Raw genomic sequence first — 25,246 nt, forward strand, 5'->3', positions numbered from 1 at the left:
TGTGGGACGGTGCCAAATGCCTTCCTGAATTCAAACAACAGGGAATGAACCTGAGCGCCATCTGTCGATTTTGTTTCGTTAGGAGCGACTTGTTGAACTCCGTCTGCAAGGAAGTCTTCAATCCGGTCTCATATCTGCTCCGATACTCGATAAACTCGTATTTTTTTCACTAAACGGCTGTGTGGGACGGTGCCAAATGCCTTCCTGAATTCAAACAACAGGGAATGAACCTGAGCGCCATTGTCTACGGCGTCTTCCATTGTCATGGAGGAACAGTGTGAGATGAGTTTCGCAGGATTTCTGTTTTCGGAATCCATGTTGATTTTTACAGCGGAGATTTTCCTTCTCCAACAACGTCATAATTCTTGACATAAAACACGTTTCATAATTTTATAACAGATTGGCGTCAACGGTATATACACTCCTGGAAATGGAAAAAAGAACACATTGACACCGGTATGTCAGACCCACCATACCTGCTCCGGACACTGCGAGAGGGCTGTACAAGCAATGATCACACGCACGGCACAGCGGACACACCAGGAACCGCGGTGTTGGCCGTCGAATGGCGCTAGCTGCGCAGCATTTGTGCACCGCCGCCGTCAGTGTCAGCCAGTTTGCCGTGGCATACGGAGCTCCATCGCAGTCTTTAACACTGGTAGCATGCCGCGACAGCGTTGACGTGAACCGTATGTGCAGTTGACGGACTTTGAGCGAGGGCGTATAGTGGGCATGCGGGAGGCCGGGTGGACGTACCGCCGAATTGCTCAACACGTGGGGCGTGAGGTCTCCACAGTACATCGATGTTGTCGCCAGTGGTCGGCGGAAGGTGCACGTGCCCGTCGACCTGGGACCGGACCGCAGCGACGCACGGATGCACGCCAAGACCGTAGGATCCTACGCAGTGCCGTAGGGGACCGCACCGCCACTTCCCAGCAAATTAGGGACACTGTTGCTCCTGGGGTATCGGCGAGGACCATTCGCAACCGTCTCCATGAAGCTGGGCTACGGTCCCGCACACCGTTAGGCCGTCTTCCGCTCACGCCCCAACATCCTGCAGCCCGCCTCCAGTGGTGTCGCGACAGGCGTGAATGGAGGGACGAATGGAGACGTGTCGTCTTCAGCGATGAGAGTCGCTTCTGCCTTGGTGCCAATGATGGTCGTATGCGTGTTTGGCGCCGTGCAGGTGAGCGCCACAATCAGGACTGCATACGACCGAGGCACACAGGGCCAACACCCGGCATCATGGTGTGGGGAGCGATCTCCTACACTGGCCGTACACCACTGGTGATCGTCGAGGGGACACTGAATAGTGCACGGTACATCCAAACCGTCATCGAACCCATCGTTCTACCATTCCTAGACCGGCAAGGGACCTTGCTGTTCCAACAGGTCAATGCACGTCCGCATGTATCCCGTGCCACCCAACGTGCTCTAGAAGGTGTAAGTCAACTACCCTGGCCAGCAAGATCTCCGGATCTGTCCCCCATTGAGCATGTTTGGGACTGGATGAAACGTCGTCTCACGCGGTCTGTACGTCCAGCACGAACGCTGGTCCAACTGAGGCGCCAGGTGGAAATGGCATGGCAAGCCGTTCCACAGGACTACATCCAGCATCTCTACGATCGTTTCCATGGGAGAATAGCAGCTTGCATTGCTGCGAAAGGTGGATATACACTGTACTAGTGCCGACATTGTGCATGCTCTTTTGCCTGTGTCTATGTGCCTGTGGTTCTGTCAGTGTGATCATGTGATGTATCTGACCCCAGGAATGTGTCAATAAAGTTTCCCCTTCCTGGGACAATGAATTCACGGTGTTCTTATTTCAATTTCCAGGAGTGTAGGTCCATAGTTGTGTGGATCTGTCCTGCAGCCCTTCTTTAAAACGGGAATGACCTGCACTTTGTTCCATTCGCTAGGTACCTTTCGTTGCTCAAGCGATCAACGATAAATTACTGCTAGAAGGGGAGCACGTTCTTTCGCATAATCTTTTTAGATTGTCGTAGGTATCTCATCTGGTCCTGGCGCCTTTCCACTACTAAACGACTGTAGTTGTTTTTCTATTACGTGATCGGTTATCTCAAAATCAGCCATTTCGACGATTGAAAGGAGGAACCGTATTACAATCTTTCGCAGCGAAATAATTTCGGAAGATCGAGTGCAGTACTTCGGCCTTCTGTCTGCTATCTTCCGTTTCGGTCCCAGTATGGCCACTGAGTCAGGGTTTTTACTCAGATCGGTTGGGAAAGTTTTGCTTTCAAAGTCATTGAACGCTTCTCTAATTGCTCTCCGTACGCTCTTTTCACTTCGTTCACCTTTTGCTTACCAGCTAGGTTTTTACCAGGTTTTTACATGGGCTTTTCACTGTTTGAAAGGAGTAGAATATAAGAACGTTTGTTTAAAAAGCTTTGAGTGTTTTCACATAAAACGTGATGCCTTTCATCGTGCCCTCATAGCTACATTTATTACTGTAATAGTTTGAAGCTTTTAATCTAAAATATAGATATGTCATTATTTCACACTAAATAACGAAAAGTGTGAGGTCATCCACATGATTACTAAAAGGAACTCGTCAAACTTCGGTTACACGATAAATCAGTCTAATCTAACAGCCGTACAATAAACTAAATACCTCGGTATTACAATTACTAACAACTTAAATTGGAAAGAACACATGGAAAATGTTATGGGGAAGGATAACCAAAGACTGCGTTTTTTGGCAGGACACTTAGAAAATGTAACAGACCTACTAAGGAGACTGCCTACATCACGCTTTCCCGTCCTGTTTTAGAATACTGTTGTGGGATCCTTACCAGGTAGGATTGACGGAGTACATTGAAAAGTTCAAAGAAAGGCAGCACGTTTTGTATTGTCGTGACGTATGGGAGAGAGTGTCACAGAAATGATACAGGATTTGGGCTGGAAATCATTAAAAGAAAGGCGTTTTTCGTTGCGACGGAATCTTCTCACGAAATTCCAATCACCAACTTTCCCTCCGAATGCGAAAATATTTTTTTTGACTCCGACCTACATAGGGCGGAACGATCACCACGATAAAATAAGGGAAATCAGAGCTCGTACGGAAAGATATAGGTGTTCTTTCCGGGCGCTGTACGAGATTGGAATAATGGAGAATTGTGAAGGTGGTTCGATGAACCCTCTGCAAGGCACTTAAATGTGATTTGCAGAGTATCCATGTAGAGGTAGAGGTTATAGGAACTCTAACTGCACTACAAACAACACGAGAATAGTCCTAAAATTTTGATTATCTCCCTGAAAAAATTATACTGTCATTATGAATCGTGGTGATAGTATTGATACTTCTCTACATGTTAACCCTTCACGGCGACACATTTTTCTCAAGAATGGAAGACTTTGCAGTGACCTTGGTTGTGGAGAAGTGTACAGTTTGGGTGTTTAGGAGTTTCACATCGAACCTCATTTCATTGACATTCTGAAAATTCCTGCCACATGATGGATTTTTCATCCAAGAAAAGAAAAGGAAGTCGCTGGGTGCCATTCCAGGAGAATACGGGGGTGATGCAAATTTTTGATAACACAAAGAAGCAGCATGTATGACTGTATCCTTTGTGACTGGGGCAATTTCATAACCCAAAAACGCAGGATTGAATATCTTCCCGAAACCCCGGTCTTGACAGCCCCCTACAACCTGGTCAGACGATATCAATATGATACTCCTCTGACGATTTGCCCATTACAAACATGATCAGTTAACATCACAGTGAGATACACAGTCCATTCACATTAATATGGGCACCGCCTCTGTGCGCAATCAACGTGCAATAACCACTCACAGACGGCAGGGGGCAGCGCTAACACTGGAAGGTATATAAAGCGTGCTGGGAGTGGGGGTGGGGGCAGGGGAAGGGAGGGTCGTGGGCAGCGAGGAGTGGGGGACAGTCTGCGGAAAACAGTGCAATCGTTGTCATAATGCGGACACGGAGCAGTTTACCTGACATCCAAAAGGCCATCATCATTGCCATTCGGGTCAAGTGTGGACAGCATTTCCGAAAGGTATACGTTGGTAAATTGTTTGCGTGCCGCCTTGGTTAAATGGCGCTATGCACAACCGGCGCGGAGGCAACTGTACTGCACCACAGGCTGTAGATGACAGTGGTGAACGACTGCTGTGGAAAGGGCGAATAGACGTGCAGAGGTACTGACTGCCCAGATGGGCTAAGAGGCTACCAACATCCTCAACGACCGTACAGGGAACGTTCCTGCGTATGGGCCTCTACACTAGGCACCTGGTTCATGCACCCAGACTGATTCCTGTTCATTGGCGACGAAGACTGGAACTTGCACGCCAATACCGCAGCTGGGGGTCCTCTGTGTGGTGACAGGCGACCTTTACAGCTGAATCTCGTTTTATGCTCCATCAGACAGATGACCGTTTGAAAGCAACAACCTGCAACAATCGTCAGAAGGGTTCAGGACGGAGGAAGGAGTGTTGTGACCTGGGGAATGTTTTTTTGGCATTCTCTGGGTGATCTCGTTATTCTGGAGAGCACAATTGACTAACACAAGTTTGCATCCATCACTGGGGAGTTTGTCCACCTCTACATGTAGGATGGCATCTGCCAGCACATACAACATGTCACACAGTTCGCAGTGTACGTGCGTGGTTCGAAGAACATAGAGATGAGTTTACCGCACTCCTCTGGCTACTAAACTCCCGGATTTAAACCCAGTCGAGAATCTGTTTGACAACCGTAATCGATGTTTATGCGCCACAGATCCTCAACCGAGGAACACAGCACAGCTGGCAGAGGCACTAGTCAGCAGTGCTCGACACCCCTGTTGGTAACTTACAGAGCCCCTCTGCCTGCCCGTTTCGCAGCGTTCCTCGATACCAAAGGATTTTATTCATGCTTCTGACAGGTGGTCACATTAATGTGACTGGACAGTGTAGTTCCAAGGACTCCCAACATCACCTTCCCCGATGATGGGTAGATCTTCACCTGTTTCGGCGTAATCAGTGCACGTGTTTCAAATGTTTGCTTTCTCCATTTGTTTCGGACTCATAACGACTCCGTCAGCCGTAGCGATTAAGCGCTTAAATAAGTTATCTGCATTGGCCTGACACGGCAGCATGACGCAGCAGCAACATTTCCGCAAACATTTCAGTGTCTTCTCTTTGCTTCATAGATCGGCATCACCAACTCAGCTTTGACATGCCTTAATCTCTCTGTTCTCCTTGTGCGTTAGCTGTGTTGGTTCAGTGAATATATGTATTCGTATTGATTTCAGAGCATTTTATTACGAATACGCCACTGCCGGTAAGCAATATGGAATAAATGAAGGGAATCATTCGTTTTCGGTGCACTGAATGGACTAAAAGTGCAGGTGGAGTAAAATTATATCCACCCTTTAGTGGAAGGGGAATTCTAGGAGGGGTGGGGGGTTGAGGAGGGCGGAGGAGCACGTGACTCGACCGACAGATCTGGCAGATACTTAGGAACTAAGGTGTCACATACATCCCGCATTATCTAACTTGCATGTATAGACATGCACATGGGGAAATATGATTAGTAACTCTTCACAGAACTGAAAAGATCTTGTGTATAAAATCTTTCATTGTGATATGTTACTTTATTCGTTTCACTGACTCAAAATTACGTTCAGAAGGCAAAAAGTTTAAATCAACTTCTGTGAAGGATTACGTTCCAGTTAGAAGATTTATATGATGTATGGGAGACGCTGTGTTTTAGTTACTTACAATTTCAAGAGTGAATTTAGAGATTTTTTTTCAACACTAAACTAAACAAATCTGTCGTAATTTTGCAACTCACTGTAATAATGTCTTCAATTATCAAGTGCTTATTCAGTACTACGCGGTAACCGAACAGGAGAGTATGAGCTACATATTCTAGTACCCCTTAGAACATTTAATGTGATATGTGACAAGATATCTCGAAAAATTATGACTTCCACCATGGAGTTTAATTCCAGAAAGAAAAATTCAGGAAGAAGGTAAGATCTCTCTAAATAGGAATTGAGCAACTTACTCGTAACAAAAGTGTTAGTTTAGTGTACTGGTGTGTATCCTCGCGATCTGAAATATACTGAGTGAAAATGAAATACGTGCTGGAAGAGTTTTGCAATGCAGCGATGCAGGGATTCTCTCACACGACACTGTTCTCGGAGCTGAGTTTTTGAAGCACTGAAATTCTACTCCCAGAGCGGTGAGTTCACAACTTTGTTGTTTTTTGTCGGCGCTGTAACTCTCGTGAGGAACTGGAGCTCCGAAGGCGGGCGTATCCACTGCAGGCAATAAATAAAACAGACCAGCCGGCGAACATGGCACACTTTCAGCGGGCAGCCCCTCCGTCTCGTTTGTGTGTGTGTGTGTATGAATGTGAGTGTGTGAGTGAGTGGGTGCGCGAACAAAACAACTGAGAAAAAGAGAAGGAAAAGGAAAGAAAGAGATAGGGCAGCAATCACCGTTCACAAAATCGTTTCAGATATGAAAGCATGAAATATGCAAAATTACATCACTTTGAGATCGTCTCAAAGGGACACCGTAAATGGCCAGTAAATGACCTGTCATCCAGATATATACCCTCTGTTTTTCCAATATTTTCCAGTGGGTGGCATCGGTTAGAGGAAACAAAAAATACGTACATTGTGAGCGAAAAGAGATTTCCCTAGTATAGCTTCAAGTTCATTAAAACATAGACATAATGTTGCTATTTCAACAGCACACATTTCGTGTATGTTACTCCTGACTTGTGAGAGAGTCAGCACAGTGAGCGGTGAGGTGTCCTATATCACATAACAGAACCGCCAAATACATTAGAGTAACACTAAGTTTTCAGTACACAGTTCCTGCCCAAACTCTGTTTTCCATTGCGGCGGACATCATATGGTAGAAACAATATCTCCTACACATCCAAAGCAAGGGACTATTTAGTCAACGATACATACCGAGCAGTATGCAGAGTGATAAAAAATGTCTGCCATACATAGGGTTCCTGAAAATTAATGGGCTTCTCAGAAAAACAGCACTAATTCAAAATCGTGTAAATTGAGGTAGCGCTGTCATCTTGCAGTGTATATATGAATGCATCTGATGATAATGTTGTGCCAGGTAGAAGGGCATTAGTCCCACAGAAAACGAGGGTTATAATATAGGCAGTTCTGGAAAACCAGCATATATCCAACACGATTCCAGGAAAACCAGCACTAGTCGTGGACAACTGACGCTTTTGCATGAAAGAGCGGCGCATGGTGCTGCAGTATAGTGGCAGGCTCTGAAACTAATCTCGTCAACAGAGACGTCGTGTTTTCCGTAAAGACGTCCTGTCCTTCGAGGTTACATTGCTTGTGAGAGGGTGTTTAATCATGAACCCAGACGGGGAGCCTGAAGGTTATGACTGGCATTTACGTAAGACGTGGAAGAGACATACTAGCGAGCTGATACGTCAGAAGACAGTGGCTCGGATGGAACATACAAACCGTGTTGGCCGTGTTGTACCAAACCGAGTAACAGGAGCCGACTGTAGGTAAGAAATACGACGATTTCCCACACGTTTATTTTGCTGATTGAGTCCTATTGTTTGTGTTTAAGTACTGATTCATTTGGAAATTGTGTGTGGTTTGTTGCACTTCACAGTAGTATTTGTATTACATAACCTCACACTGAATATGATTTCATTTTCAGGTGTGCGCCCTTTCATTGTTTTCAGAAGGTAGGACATGAAGGAAGAGAGTATATCCTTCAAACGCTTAATACACTGAAAAACAAAAACGATCTAGATTTTCAGATGGTTGGACTGAATCATGTGCATCAAGTATTTCAAAGACGTCCACGTGTTGCAGAATCCAGTGGCAAAGATCATTGTGCTACTTATACATACAAAGTGAAGTTGGATGATAAGGATATGCCAATTTATCTGAAAGCATTTATAAGCCTTATGGCGTAACTCACGCGCATGTGCGCAGAAGTCAAATGACTTTGGCAGTTCATGGCACAACCCCCAAAGATATGGGCGGCAGGCATTACAACCAACCTAATGCATACCCGGAAGTAGCAACAGATCTTATCACGTTCCACATCAAATCCTATCGTGTCCGGCAGTCTCATTATTCGCTCCGACACAGTCCGACAGTTCCAACGTGAAGTATCACCGGAAGATATGTCAGTGAAAAGGGTGCACAGAATGTTCCTACCGCAGTATCACTTTAATATTCCTTAGAAACTGTATTGGCAAGTATTATCCAATCATAACATTAAGTTCGGCTTTCCACGATCGGAAACATGCATGTTTTATGATTTGCTGCAACAGACGTTAAACCGGTCGCAGGTTCGAATCCTGCCTCGGGCATGGATGTGTGTGATGTCCTTAGGTTAGTTAGGTTTAAGTAGTTCTAAGTTCTAGGGGACTGATGACCACAGCAGTTGAGTCCCATAGTGCTCAGAGCCATTTGAACCATTTTTGAGACGTTAAACAATCCACAGTTGACCCTGGCGGACAAACAGAAGTTGAGAAGACAGAAGGAGCTTCTCCTGCGCAGAGCAGAAGCATTCAGACAATAAAAGAGAAAGATCAAGGCAAAATGAAGTGACATGCATTAGCATCGATTATATGCAAAACCTTTCGCAATCACACATTAAATCCAATGCTGTCTTTTACTCCAGGCAGATCTGCTATTATGTTTTTGGTGTACTCTCCCTAGCTTGTGACTGAGCTACTATATTTACTTATCACGAAACCGACGGGAGAAAGGGAGCCACTGATGTTACGTTAACGCTATTTACCTACGTGAAACATTTGAATTACGATTCTGAACATCTAGTTGTAATAAGTGATGGTGCATCTGGACAGGACAAAAACCATGTAATGGTGTGTTTCTTGTATTTTCTAGTGCATGTCTTGAAAATGTTTCGTAGCATAACGTACTATTTCCAATTTGGGGACACGGCTACCTCACAAATGATCAAGACTTTGCCCTCATTGAAAAACAGAAAAGAAATCTGAATGCAGTAGAATCTCTAATGACTGGATGGAACTAATATCGAGATCACGACAAAATCCGTCATCATTTAATGTACAAGAAATGCAATATAGCGATTTCATTGATTTCAGAGCAACTTTGGCCCCATACTTCCTGAATTATCACAAACCTCCAATTCAAGAGAGAGCAGAGGCGTCCAGCCGTAAAACTCAGAGATACATATTCAGGTTCGTGGAGGACCAGCGTCATTCGCATTTGCGTTCCATTTTTACAGGATACTGAACTAAACGCAGCATGCAGTGCAAGGTACCATTATCACCAGCCAAGATTGCGGACCTGCACACCTTTATTTAATATTTGAGCAAGCACGACAACAGAGCGTTTTAGAACAAACTTTGCATGGCACCTGAAGTTAACAATGAAGAGGCTGACATTGACTGTGATGACAATAGCATTGGGTGTGATGAATGAGCAGCTATTCTAAGAATGTAAACTGTGTGTATTGCAGGTTCAGTTCGCCGAAATGGTATTAAAGAGTCCTTCATTAAGAGTGTGCGGTCTAATTGTGCCACAGAGGATTACATATAATAAGTACTCTCAAGTGTAATGTCATTTTGGTATTTTTGTGATACATTGTTACGCTTATGACTGCATTACAGCAAAAAAAGAATGTGTTTATGATATCGGTGTTTTTCAAGTATAAAAGATATATGTCCACCGTATTTTTCGTTTTCATGTGTGAAATGTAATACTTTATGTCTTTGTAAATGCATATAATGTTTCTTAATGGGTGAACGTATCCCTACGCAACACGAAATTCCATATATATCGCTGCATTATGGTGGTGGAGAGTTTCGTCTCGTTCCCCAAAAACTTGGTTTTCGGACAATGCTGTTTCTCCGAGAAGCCCTTCAATTGTATCATTAGGAAGAAAAGCGCGGGAATGAATCTATAGTCAGAGGGTGTGGAGAAAATTAATGACTCCTCCGTCTTTTGTGAACCGATAGGTCAGTGTTTGCCCAAGGGTTGTCAGTTAAAGGCTGCAAAACAATGTGGTAGTTTCTGAATGTTTTTATTTATTTATTTACACGTCAAGTTCCGTAGGACCAAATTGAGGAGCAAATATCCAAGGTCTAGGAACGTGTTAGTACATGAATTTACAATATAAAAGTAATAACAGATAAAAATAAATGTTTATGAACGCGAAAAAGTCAGTCCATAAGTTTAAGAAAACGCAATCAACAATGCAAAATCAACAATGCAACAAGAATCAGCTTAATTTTTCAAGGAACTCCTCGACAGAATCATCTGCGTCTTTCTTGCCTTTAGATGCGATGCTTGACCTGTGTGCTTCAATCTCTCATTATTTAGCGGCCACCTGAAGTAGCAGAGCGTGCAGTGACTACTACTCAAGCTAATGACTTAGTGGCTTTGTTTTCCTCTCTAAATTTGTCATTTTTTTGTATGACCAGTCGAATTCGTGTTAGCGTCTAAAATGGAGTAGCAGCGTGGATCAGAGTGCACATTAAACCGAAGGTCCCCCTAGATGGCTAAATCAGTTCAGTAGTTGGAGGAAGGTAATGGCATACAACTGAAAGTAGAATCATGTCAATAAAGGGCTGTGATGGTCAAATCAATCTTCGGGTTGACGGCAAATTTACATTTTACATGCAACCAATTATTTTTGCGTGCTATATTGCCCGGTGGATGAGTTTTTCTTACAACTAGTGTTTCTGCGGTATTAAACTTCGCAGTTCTTCATTAACAAATTTTATTGTGTCTTTAAGTTTGTCCGACACTACACGACTCAGCAATGAGAGCTCAGGAATTTCCCGTTTTCCTTTATGCTTCATACATGTTTGATATGGGATGCACGAGGCACGGAAAGATATGATTGGAAATATTTTGGATTCATGCTGAGTGTTTCACACTCATATACAGAGTGTTAGGATTATAGCTACAAAAATTGTGGTAATTGGTACGTTAATATGTATTAATTTCAGTGTGGTGTTTTTTCCTCTGTGTCTAACAGTCTTCCCACAAACATATCACAAATTTACTGTCGCATGCTTTCTGCATGGTCTAACTGCACAACGAAGTGGACTGTGCCTGTCAGAATAGACTATCCGTTTTGCATCCACATGTTCGCACTGTAATACCTGACCTGCTGTCCAGAAAAAAAAGAAATATTGATGACTTGCTTGTGCCATGGCTTCTTGGAGGTACTAACAAACCGAAAACCTTCCTACTCGTAACAGGTATAATTATAACTCTGGAAATGAAGTAAATATTGATCTAATGTTGTTCAGCACACTGACGTGTCATGGGGGGAAATATCTGCACTTATACCCCAAATAACGTGTATATTTGTCGTCACTACAGCATAAGTACTCAGCTGTTGGTGTGTGTCCCCTCATTTACAAAGCAGTGTTACTGACATCTCTGCTGTCTACTTCCGTTGTAGTATGTTTACTATGAATTACACAAAGAGCACGTTTTCGTGAACTATATTAACACTTATGAAAATTTCAAAAGTAAGAACCATATAGGTAACACGCGTTAGGGAAACAGCAGAATATATTTTTATTATAATTACTATACTCTGATGAGAAGGCGAAGATTTGGGTTTGTGTCCCGTCGACGACGAGACTATTAATGACAGAGCAAATCAAACGTTGATGTATCTCACATCAGTCCATAATGAAGCCTACCAGTGAAGCTGTCGTGATCTGCAACTTCAGCCGCCAGTGTGGGAGGAGCCGAGACGCCGAGCAGAATCGCGAACTGATACGGACGACTACACAGCAGAAACGCAAACTTTCTGTGGTCTCCACGGCCTAAAATACAATCCGTGGAACTACCCGGCTGTCGCCCAGCTGGAGCCGCTGGAGACAGCTGCTACTTCAGACGGTAGGCCTCTGTTGGTCATATCAAGGTTTCCAATGACACAGTAGGCCTGCTATAAGCACGTGGTTGCTAGAGTCCAGTGGTGCGAGCTCATAACTCAGTAGTTTTCTAGGCTCGAGAACGCTGAGCAACGACCTTCAAGCAGTAGGTACTCACTCTGGCAGAGGAGAAATTGCTACAATCAGCCTCGCCCCCATCAAACGCCTTACAGGCGACAAATGTAAATATTATTTCTACCAAAAACAGCTAGGAACTCCCCAGCCGCCCCCCCCCCCCCCCCACACACACACACAAGGGAAAATTAGCATGCTTTGGATAGTTCCCCTATGCTCTCAGAAATCTGTCTCGCAGGATTGTCCGTTTGTCCCGACCTCAGTGCAAAATAAAGAAGAGAGATCCTACCCTATAAACACCCATGTTTTTTTGAACAGACAGTTTTCTTCGCCGTTAGTTAAAAGTGAACGGACCCAGTACATGTGCCCACCAGCCCAACTCATAGAATAAGCCAGTGTAGGAAAACAGACTGTTTTGTAGCATTTCGTGGAAGTCTATGCAGTGTTATGCGTTCCATCTGCGACTTTAAATAATCAATACGAACAAGTCCGTATCCGTTGCAGTCCCATGCCAAGCTAATACTATATTCAGTTGCAGGGTGCATTATAGCCCTACGTGTGGTATGGCAGTTATTGCGGAGTCTCACCACATGGTCCAATGCCCCCTCCTCACATCATTTATCTCTTTCCTCTTGAACTGTCTTAGAAGGATGGGACTCTTCTGATGGCTTATTCGCTCTGAGGGTAGAAACTGAAGAGGAGTGGGCAACCTGGGAACAGGCAGTTCTTAGCTCCTTCGGTCACTGGGTGGGATCGGATCACTAATGTGTAGATTTCTGGGGAGAGAGAACCTAACGGAAGCTCTGTCACTGGTAGACGCTAGAGGTGGAGGATGCGTTTGTGGCAGGGTCTCCAAAGACAGTGCTGCACGAACAACAAGGGTGGAGGGCTTATCAGCTCCATGGACTAATTTACGTTGTGGGAATGGAGGGATTAACTACTCAAGGTACTGTTGTTGACCCAGACACAGTGTTGGTACAGCTGGGACGGGATACAAGCAACAGTACTTTTTGAGAGTATCAAAAACTGAGATGCGATCGGAGACCTTAAGTTCATGGGTTTTATGTTACTCAATTAGGATGGCACGTTTTGAGGATCGGGTGAGTCGATCGTCTCTCCAATTGACACAGAAAGGTGGTAGGGCACATGGCGAGTTTTCATGAAGCAGCCAACCACTATCTTCACAAATTCGGTTGTTCGTACAATGGGAAATATATGTCCAAAGTGTTGACATTTAAAGCGCTGCGTCTAGGGTGGGAAATATGGCGTCATAATCGGAAAGGTAAACTATGATTCTGAGATTCTCGGAAAAAGAATCCCCCTCAAAGCCGAGGATGAATACTCCGATTTACGCCTTGTCGTCTAACGGGCCTCGATATAAACGAGTTTCGAAGTGTATCTGTCATTTATCCAAGTTTCCGCATAATTTGTTATCCATGTGCAGCGTTAGTCCCGGAGAAGGAATGAACAATGTACCACTTGCCAGCTGATATGACGTGCTAGGGTAACAGATACAACAACACGTTTTTTACAAGGGAATGACACTCGGAACTCCGAAAGATTCACTGCTGTAATTAAGACGGAAAAACTTCGTAATTTACTGAGTGTAGAAATTTCTGCAAATACATTTCAATGTTCCCACAAAGAACATCGACTTAGTGAATATAAAGAACCATCCAGCAGTCCATTTGCAAACCAGAAACAGAGGAGAAAGTTTCTGCAGCTCATCTGATTCGTTTTCCTTCCGTGATAAGGCAAGGTGGGGAAGTTCTTAGGTTCAAAACGGTCTGCACAGAAGAATTCATGTCTGCCTGATGACTCTGCCGGCACTTCAGAGTCACCCGCTGGTAACTAGTCTTCTCCCTGCCCCAGATATCCGTCATGAGAGAGCCTATTCGGAACGAAGGCTCTCCACAAGGGCGACAGCCAGAGCAATGGCCACCTGGATTAATGGCCATTGCAAGGAGCCCCAGTTTGTTAAAATACTCAAAATTGTGGTTGATTATATTTAACAAACAAAAAATAATCATGATTTTACAATTTCTCACATAATTTTTGCTTAAAAGTACTTTCCAGACATGTAAGGCAAACATGCTCATGTGCCCTCTACGAACGTAACTGATTCATGTTAGAAACAGGACGCGAGACAAGCACGACGATTGATGTCAAAGGCCCGAGGTGGGCGTTAGGCGACTGTCCGACACGTTACTTTTTTAGCAAGTTCCTTGTATATTTCTATTTTTTCTGTATATTACACTCTAAATTTTTATATTTAATAGTATTTCTGTCATTTCTGTATTTTTACTTCTGGTGAAGATTAATCAGAGTCGCAAGCGGTAAAATACGACGAAGACAAAGGTATTTTCCGTTATGATGTAACTAAGCGCACTCATATAAAGATTGGGTTATGATACTGACCTGAGTTAAAATGTCTGAATATGCATGTCGAATCAGAACGTTTGTACGTCTCTACGAATGGAAATGACCAGAGAGATATGGACGACATTAGAAAAAACGAGAAAAACAGGGTTCGGAAAACCTTGAGCCATAATATAAAGGATGGGGTACTTTTTGAGACGATTGCCCCTGAATGTAATGACATTTTGGCTAGTTCTTCAACCCTCACTCCCCCCTCACCGATCTGTCACCTCACCGACGAACATCATCAGCATTAGCGCTTAATTAAACTTAAAAAAGCGTACCTTTTTGAAGATTTATTTCTAAAAAGGACAAAGACAAACGGTATTTAGTTTTCGTAGCTTACAATCCACATCGGGGGGAGAGACTTGTACAAAACATTCTTCCTATGCACCACTCCTCCCCCTAGCGACACTTGCTACACCATCACCTTGCACCCAAACTGTGTGTAGCACTCGTGCTGTTTGTAAATTACTTGACTGCTGGTCTCCTTACTTCTGAAATAGCAGAAACTGGAAGACTTCAGGCCGCCATTGTTTTGTGTATGACCGCTGTTTAAATGGTTCAAATGGCTCTGAGCACTATGGGACTTAACATCTGAGGTCATCAGTCCCCTAGAACTTAGAACTACTTAAACCTAACTAACCTAGGGCATCACACACATCCATGCCCGAGGCAGGATTCGAACCTGCGACCGTAGCGGTCGCTCGGTTCCAGACTGAAGCGCCTAGAACCGCTCTGCCACACCAGCCGGCTATGACCGCTGTCACCAATAATAATGGTTATAATAGTAATAATTATATGTAGGGTCTACAGCTGTGTAGTAGCCACCGTATAGTTACAGTTGTGAAATTTATTCGAAATTACGGTTTTTTCTGACATTGGCTGCATTAGATACAAAGATTTTACTTATTGGTGACACATGGAAATTTGTGCTTGACCGGGCCTCGGACGTGGATTTCTCACTTATCACCAGCGGTTGCCTATCCGGCTATCCGAGCAGCTTCCAGGACTGACCCAAAATTCCCTCTGTCACACTGTTTGTAACCCCATCGGTCGCAACTATTCTTGGATTCCCGCCACAAGGAGACAAACGTATTCAACGTTAGTATTACGATTGTCAGTTTGCCCGTGAACCTTATAATTCTTATTTTTGACAATATCTGTAGGAACGGGCATTGGTGAGGATCTTCCTACTGTACTAAAGTTACACTACTGGCCATTAAAATTGATACACCAACAAGAAATGCAGATGATAAACGGGTATTCATTGGAAAAATGCATTATACTAGAACTGACATGTGATTACATTTTCACGCAATTTGGGTGCAGAGATCTTGAGAAATCAGTACGCAGAACAGCCACCTCTGGCCGTAATAACGGCCTTGATAGGCCTGGGCATTGAGTCAAACAGAGCTTGGATGATGTGTACAGGTACAGCTGCCCATGCAGCTTCAACACGATACCACAGTTCATCAAGAGTAGTGACTGGCGTATTGTGACGAGCCAGTCGCTCGGCCACCACTGACCAGACCATTTCAATTGTTGAGAGATCTGGAGAATACGCTGGCCAAGGCAGCAGTCGAACATTTTCTGTATCCAGAAAGGCCCGTATAGGACCTGCAACATGCGGTCGTGCATTATCTTGCTGAAATGTTGGGTTTCGCAGGGATCGAATGAAGGGTATAGCCACGGGTCGTAACACATCTGAAATGTAACGTCCACTGTTCAAAGTGCCGTCAATGCGAACAAGATGTGACCAAGACTTGTAATCAATGGCACCCCATACCATCACGCCGGGGGATACGCCAGTATGGCGATGACGAATACACGCTTCCAATGTACGTTCCCCGCGATGTCGCCAAACACGGATGAGACCATCTAGATGCTGTAAACAGAACCTGGATTCGTCCGAAAAAATGACGCTTTGCCATTCGTTCACCCAGGTTCGTCGTTGAGTACACCATCGCAGGCGCTCCTCCCTGTGATGCAGCGTCAAGGGTAACCGCAGCCATGGTCTCCGAGCTGATAGTACGTGCTGCTGCAAACGTCGTCGAACTGTTCGTGCAGATGGTTGTTGTCTTGCAAACGTCCCCATCTGCTGATTCAGGGATCGAGACGTGGGTGCACGATCCGTTACAGCCACGCGGATAAGATGCCAGTCATCTCGACTGCTAGTGATACGAGGCCGTTGGGATTCAGCACGGCGTTCCGTATTACCCTCCTGAACCCACCGATTCCATATTCTGCTAACAGTCACTGGATGTCGACCAACACGAGCAGCAATGTCGCGATACGATAAACCGCAATCGCGATAGGCTACAATCCGACCTTTAACAAAGTCGGAAACGTGATGGTACGCTTTTCTCCTCCTTACACAAGGCATCACAACAACGTTTTACCAGGCAACGCTGGGCAACTGCTGATTGTGTATGAGAAACCGGTTGGAAACTTTCTTCAGGTCAGCACGTTGTAGGAGTCGCCACCGGCGCCAACCTTGTATGAGTGCTCTGGAAAGCTAATCATTTGCATATCGCAACATCTTCTTCCTGTCAATTAAATTTCGCGTCTTTAGCACGTCATCTTCGTGGTGCAGCAATTTTAATGGCCAGTAGTGTATGAAAATTATTCGCAATTTCGAAAGCTTTCTCACTTGGTTTCGTTATGTACGAAGATATAAGTGCCGCCATTACAATAAGCACCGTCAACACCCAAATCCAGGACGCGTCTGAAGTGGGAACCATCGGCATCCTGGTCAGCGTCTGTTCACACAATGTGCGGCTGGTCATAATGCTCCAGGAACTAACAATCCCTGGTTCTAAACACCCAGTGGAAACACTGGACCAACTTGATTACAAGCAAGTATGACTCGTGCAAGTAATAACAACATTACCCCAGGTGGTAACCAATCCACCCATCAACAGATGGCAACCAGGAATTCGGATTCTGGGGAACCTGGACTTACACGATTACATCAGAGAAAGTCGGAGCTCTCTGGCAAACTTCCACTTAAAACACCTACATACATTGGAACCTTTAACATAAATACATTAATCCAACCAGGAAAACTTCTAAACCTTACAACAGAACTTGAAAAGCAAAAGATAGTAATACTAGCTTTACAGGAGACACGTTTTACAGATGAAGAAACATCAGATTATGGCAACTATCGCATCTTTAAGAGCAAGACGGATAAACGAATAGGAAGAGGAGCCCCCCATCTAGCGATGGCGTTTATCATACACAAGAGCGTGCTCAGCTCCATCAAGGAAGTGACTCCCGTAAATAATAGGATAATGACGATGCGCTTACAATGTGCCAACAAAACATACACAATGGTTAATGTTCATGCTCCCACAAACGGAGACAACAAGAAAAACCCCATAGAAACAGAAAAGTTCTGGGAAAATTTGGAGAATATAATGGCCAAGATTCCAAAAGATGATACAAAAGTTCTACTCGGCGATTTTAATGCCCAAATTGGTAGAGAGAAAATCGACCAAAAAACCGTAGGCAAATATCCTGCACATAAATTTACCAATAAAAATGGTACAAGGCTCGTCGAACTATGTAAGCAGAATAACCTGAAGATAATGTCAACATCTCTAAGAAAATGTCCAAGAAAACAAAAGACATGGAGATCTCCTATACAACAAATTGGCGAGTTTCAAATAGATCATGTGGCGATTTCATACCCAGTACAAAAAGAAATTTACGACGTCCAAGTACGCAGAGGAGCAAACATTGATTCAGACCATTACCTAACTAGAATTAAAATCAAGTTTACAGCACGAAGAAGTCATCAGAAGAAAACAGAAATACAGAAATATGACACCAAGAAGATTAAAGAATCTAAAGTAAAAGAAGAATGGGAGAAGGAAAAGGCAAACACATGGGAAGAATTTCATTCTAAAATCAAGCGAATAGCTAAGGAAACTATTCCCTTGAAAAAGATATTCAAACACCCTTGGTGGGAGTCAGACTGTGAAAATGCATTGGAAAGGAGAAAAAAGGCATTTCAAGAATATAACAGTAAAAAATCACAAGAAAGTCTACATTTATTTAACGAGGTTAGAAAACAGGTTTCAAAATCTATTAGGCAAGCAAAAAGGAAGTACACAAAGGCACAACTGGATGCCATAGAAGAAAATTTCCAAAATTATAATACAAGAGACTTCTACAGAACTTTCGCAGATAAAATACGAGGATATATCCCTCAAAATTTATGTTTCAGAAAACCAGATGGTAAATTAGCCCTAACAAACCAGGAAAACTGTCAAGTATTGGCTCAATATTTTTCTAACCTACTAAATTGCCCAGAACCTAGTTTAAGGTTTCCCAGAGAAATCTGTGCCAACGCTCAACCGGATTCATTACCACCAACACAGGAAGAAATCAAATGTCACATTAAAAACTTAAAAAATAACAGAACATCTGGCGAAGATGGCATTGTTGCAGAGCTATTAAAAAACCTAGGACCAAAGACGTTGCAAGAGCTCACAAAAATAATAACAAAAATATGGGAAACAGAAAAATTACCAGAGGAGTGGAAATGTGCCCTTATTCACCCGTTACATAAAAAAGGAGACAGAACAAATGTCAATAACTACAGGGGAATCTCACTTTTACAAGTCACCTACAAAATTCTCTCAACATGCCTGCTGAAAAGAACACAAGAGCAGCTGGAATGCCAAATTGGTGATTATCAAGCAGGCTTCCGCCCCGGTCGCTCATGCATAGAACAAATATTTAATTTAAAGACAATATTAAAACACAAAGCAATTAGAAATGCCCCCATAATTTGTACATTTGTAGATTTTAAGAAAGCCTATGACTCAATTGACCGGCAATCTTTGTTTAACATTTTAGAGGAACTTGGACTTGACTCCAAAACACTAAGGCTTATCAAAGAATCACTGACAGACACTGTATCTAAAGTTAAATTCAGGGCAGAAATCTCTGAACCTTTTCTCATAAAAACTGGAGTACGTCAAGGTGACGGGCTATCTCCACTTTTGTTTAATATAGTCCTGGATAAAGTCATTAAGGAATGGGAAAAAGAATTAAAAAATCAATCCTACTGGAAACCAATCCATCTTGGTAGAACCAAAGACAACGTGGAGATATCTTGTTTAGCATTCGCGGACGACTTGGCCATACTTGCAGATGATGAAGAAATCGCCACCAAACAAATAGAGATCCTTAAGGAATGCGCGGATAAAGTAGGTTTACAAATTTCGTTTCAAAAGACAGAATTTTTCTGTACGAAATTCCATATACACAGTTTGAACACAAAATATGGAAAAATAAATAGAGTAAAACATTTTAAATACCTAGGTGAAATTTTGGAGCCAACCGGAGGAGAGAAAGTTGCACAGAAGATCAGACAACAGAAAATGAAGAGAGCATATGGTATGACACATGAAATATACAATAAAAAATGCATCTCCTCGAACACAAAAATCAGACACTACTGCGCAGTAATTAAGCCAGCAGCACTATATGCTAGTGAAACGCTCACACTCCACACAAAATGTGATTTAGAAAAAATACTAAAAGAAGAACGAAAAATTATGAGAAAGATTTTAGGTCCAAAATTAACAGAAGAAGGATACCGGATACAATCAAGAAGAACCACAGAAACTATATCAAACCTGGCAGCAGACATAAGAAGGCGAAGATCAAAATTTTATGGACATGTCACTAGACTTCCCCCCACACGACTCACCAACAGAATTCTCACTTACATAGAAAAAGTCAAATCAACAACACCATGGATTAGTCAAGTAAAAATAGATTTACAAAAAGCAAATATTGAACTTAAAGATGTCAAAGATAGAAAAACTTTTAGAAATAAGGTGGAAAAGTGGAATGTATTGTCGGAGAAGGAAGCACTAACGAGACCAGGAACAAAACGGACAGAAGAAAGAAAAAGAAAACATGGAGAACGAATGAAAGAAGTATGGAAGAAACGACGTCAGAAAGCTTTGCGTGATCCTTCTGGGTCCATTCGCGATAAGTAAGTATAATATATATATATATATATATATATATATATATATATATATATACATATATGTGTGTGTGTGTGTGTCTGTGTGTGTGTACTTCAGTTTTACTGTCATAGATACATGGTACAAAGTATGTGTCTCGTGGATAGACTATCTGAGAAAGATGTTCATACATTCGTCTCACAAGCTATAAGGTCCATGACAATGTATAGCGGGTAATGCTGGTATTTGAAACAAAAAAGTGGTTGTTGGTGACTTTCGTGATCAGTACTACAGTCTTATGACATAGTGATAATAATAATGATCTTATAGCTCAATGTGGTTTCGTGACCCAATCACAGTTGATCCTTTTGATTTTACCCCTCACAAAATTTGTTTTGCCCTCAGATAATAAAAAAAATGGTTCAAATGGCTCTGAGCACTATGGGACTTAACTGCTGAGGTCATCAGTCCCCTAGAACTTAGAACTACGTAAACCTAATTAACCTAAGGCCATCACACACATCCATGCCCGAGGCAGGATTCGAAACTGCTACCGTAGCGGTCGCACGGATCCAGACTGTAGCGCCTAGAACCGCTCGGCCACTCCGGCATGCCCTCAGATAATAATTTCCTCCAAGTTGTGAACCACTGGCTTAGACTAACGAGGCGCTACAACAGAAGATAGGAATTGCAGTACAACTGATAAGAAAAGTACTTAGTTTTATGGTCTGTGACGAATTTCTACTGCCATGTGTAATTCCTTATATTTTACTTTCAGAAGTAACACGTATCCCTAGGAAGAGTGGTCAAGGTAAATTTAATGCGTACTCACGATTTCTGTCTCGTCAACTGGTGAAATCTGCGCCACTAGTAATGCGAATACACTCGCTGTTTACACCCCGCCGTCTGATCGTAGGCTACAAGGACAAAAAGATTAGAGTGGCGTGCTCAGTGCTGAAGTGTCGCAGCCGTTGTGTCGTGGCAGTGTCCGCTCGAACGAATTAAACAGGCCATTTGGTTATTCAGATAATGGAGCCGGCGGCTGGCTAATGATAATTGTGGCGCACAGTGGGCTCATTACGAGCACCTGCGGGGCAGATTGGAGCCGGTCGGCCGTCTGACGACCTCCTTCTGCGGTCGCCGGCGAGTCCTCGAGAGCGGCGGACAAGCGCTACAAATGAGCGGCGCTTCCCGCTGCGCCCTCCGCGGCCGCCGCCGCCGCCTGGGTGGACGCCCTCGGGCCACTCCCAACGCACCAACTCTGCTAAACGCTGCCCCTCAGTTCACGCTGGCTCCTCATCGCCAGATTCACTTGATGACAAGTTGCGGGCCGAGTCATACTGTCGTAAATCGATAGACTTGTGTACTTGTCTTCAGCCCGAAGACTGATTTCATGCATTACTCCCCACAAATTTATGCCACTCACGTCCCTTCAAATCCGCACAGCTACTGCAACCAAAACCCATTTGAAGTTTCTTATTGTAGTAAAAGCTTAATCTCCCTCAAAAAATTTTACCACATTTATCAGCATACATACAGCATTTACAGAACTGATGACACTGAAACCTACGGGACTCCTGGTACTAAAAAATGGTTCAAATGGTTCTAAACACTATGGGACTTAACATCTGTGGTCATCAGTCCCCTAGAACTTAGAACTACCTAAATCTAACTAACCTAAGGACATCACACACATCCATGCCCGAGGCAGGATTCGAACCAGCGACCGTAGCAGTCGCGCGGTTCCGGACTGCGCGCCTAGAACCGCTAGACCACCGCGGCCGGCTACTCCTGGTACTACCTGTCTCTATTTCAGATGGACATCACCTGTTGTTGCTAGTATGTCTGCATCTACACGCACAGTCAAAAATCAAATGGCTCTGAGCACTATGGGACAACATCTGAAGTCATTAGTCCCCTAGACTTGGACCACTTAAACCTAACTAACCTGAAGACATCACACACATCCATGCCCGAAGCAGGATTCGAACCTGCAACCACGGCAGCAGCGCGGTTCGGACTGATGCGCCTAGAACCGCTCGGCCATTGAGGCCGGCCGGCCACAGTCAACAAACCACCGGACAGTGTGTAGCGGAAGGTACCCTGTACGCCTTCTAGTCGTTTCCTTTCCCGTTCCACTCGCAGACAGAACGAGGGAAAAGTGACTATCTATATGCCTTCATACGAGGCCGAATTTATCTTACTTTCGTTGTCACTACGCGAATGTATGTTGGCGGCAAGAGAATCGCTCTGCAGTAAGCTTATAAATTTTCTCGGTAGTATTCCTCGAAACGAACATCGCCTTCCCTCCATGGATTCCCATTTGAATTTCCGAAGAATCTCCGTAATAGCCCGTGATTTATCGAACCTACTGGTAAGAAATTTAGTAGCTCGCTTCTGAATAGCTTCAATCTCTTCCCAATGGATCGTATCAGAGTTGGGCATCCTTAAGGAAAATCTATTACGTATCCTACACCCAGAATATTTGACATGATTCTCTTGAGAGTAAATAATTTTCCAACAGAGTCTAAACCATTATGTGACCTCATTCGGCAGACGTTCAGAAGTAGAAATAAACCATTCGACGTTGAGCATTTATACGTAGATTTTGTAAAAGTGTATGGACGCGTTTTCTTTGACCCAGCCCTACCCTCGCCGATGTGATTTTTTACACTCGAGACACGTAAAAGGAAAAAGATACTACAGATAAATGCTGTTCGAAATAAACTGACAGTGACTGAAATACGAAAACTAATTTACGAACTAAGTCTTGATACAACCTGTTTGCAGGAAACGTACTGTAGAAACAATAAGCTCTCCGATTTTCCTGCGGATATGGTAACAAATACTGGCCACAAAGATGCAATGTCTGCCATTGTTGTTACAAGAAGAAGATTCACTTTGACAAAGGTGTCACAGCTGGATGACAAGCACATGTCCACATTAGAAGTGAAGGACGCGCAGGCAGAGTGGGTTGTAGTAAGCATTTACATGCAGTGTTCTCATCCCATCGTACCTTATGTAGATCAACTCAGGGTGGCTGCTCTATACGGACAAGGTGCGTGTATCCCTGTGGCAACAGAAGCGAATGCAAAATGCTCTCTGAGTCGCAGTAAGCAAACCGACGAACGAGGTGAGATGCTATAGGACGCAATACAGGAATTGGACTTCATTGTTTTAAATCCAGAAGGCCAGCCGAGTACATTCGAGGGAGGAACACGTGTAGTCACTAACATAACTGTCACTTTAGCACACTGCATGTCAGCAGCTAAGATTAATAGTTGGCAAGTGCTCCATTTCCTAACATCCAGTGACCTTAAAGCAATTGTTATGGAACGGAGAAATGATAACAGAGACAGATAAGCAGAGGACAGAAGGATTGGGTTAGACATCAGAAAAACGGATTGGAATGGCTCAGTTGCCTACCTTTCAGCATTCTCAGTGGAAACGCATCGGGTCCATGTGGACTTGAGTGCGCAGCTACTAACTGCAAAGAGCACAGGACACTTATATTCTCAAGGAAAAGGTAAACAGTCAGGCTACAATCCCTTGGAGCCCAGAACTCTCCACGCTGAGGCGAAAACTAAAATCAAGAAGAAGAGCTTATCAACGTGCTATAGGGCAATCAGAGAGCACAGCTAAGCTCAACGAATACAGGACAACTAAGATGCGCTACAAAACATTGCTTCAGGAATCTAAAAGAATACATTGGGAGAAATCTCAGCGAAGACGACTTCAGTTTGACATATGTGGAAGACCGTATAAATTATTAACTGAAAAGGATAAGAGACCTACTGTCATGTACACAATTCGTAAAAGGGATGGCTCAATGAAGGCTGGATGGAGGGAGTCTGCAGAATATCTGCTAACCGCTCTGCTTCCTGATGGTATAGAGATGGGGTCCCTCCACGCCCGCACCAACGTGGTGACCAAACCAAAAGTTCTACTGTCACCTCCGTCAACATGTTAGCTGTCTAGTAAGTGCATCACAGGATGCTGGGCTGTGATGTTATCCGTGCGTCTGGGTAAGACTACGCATTAACACGGTCCATCAGGTGATAGATAGTGGACGAAACGCGAGTGAGGGTAGCGATTTGAAGAGCAGAGGGAAAAAAGTGCCGAGGTTCGTGCCGTGGGAAATAACCTCTGCGATTGCTTCCTGATGGTAACACAGACACAGTTACTGAAATAAACGCACAACTTAGAAGTGAACTAGGTAACGAATACAACAATCAGATGTTGGTGACATTGTTCGCTCAGGAAGAAGTTGCTGTCGCAGTTTACAAGCTCAAAACTGAAAAGGCACCTGGTCCGGATGGCATCCAACCGGACGTCGTGTGGATGGTAGGACCTCTAATAGTATCTTTTTTGACGGTATAATTAAATGAGGCGTTGCGAATAGGTGGGATCCAGGCGGTATGGAAAACAGATGTGGAGTAGTGGTTAAACAGGGAAAGCATAAAGATCCAGCATCACCGAAAAGTTATAGACCAACTCGCTAACTAAACGTCTTGGAAAAAGTACAGGAGCGTCTGCTCTGTGATCGGTTGCAGGCGCACAGGGAGCTCTTGGCTCTAAACCAGTGTCAGTATGGATTCAGAAAAAGGAAGTCTATTGATGATGCGGTTAATAGAACTATTCATATTATAGAAAATTCTACAATGAATTGATTGATATCGCTGGCGCATTCGACAATCCTTGGTGGCCTGCGATGTTCGCACGCCTTCTAGATCTCAGGGTCCCCATATATCTAGATAATAGCTTTGTAGATTGTTATAGCGGACGTAGTTTACAAGGTAATCAAAAAGGTTACCAAGGGCTGTCCTGAAGGCTCCA

This window comes from Schistocerca nitens, chromosome 4 (assembly GCF_023898315.1).
Source record: "Schistocerca nitens isolate TAMUIC-IGC-003100 chromosome 4, iqSchNite1.1, whole genome shotgun sequence".
NCBI classification, from domain to species: Eukaryota; Metazoa; Arthropoda; class Insecta; order Orthoptera; family Acrididae; genus Schistocerca; species Schistocerca nitens.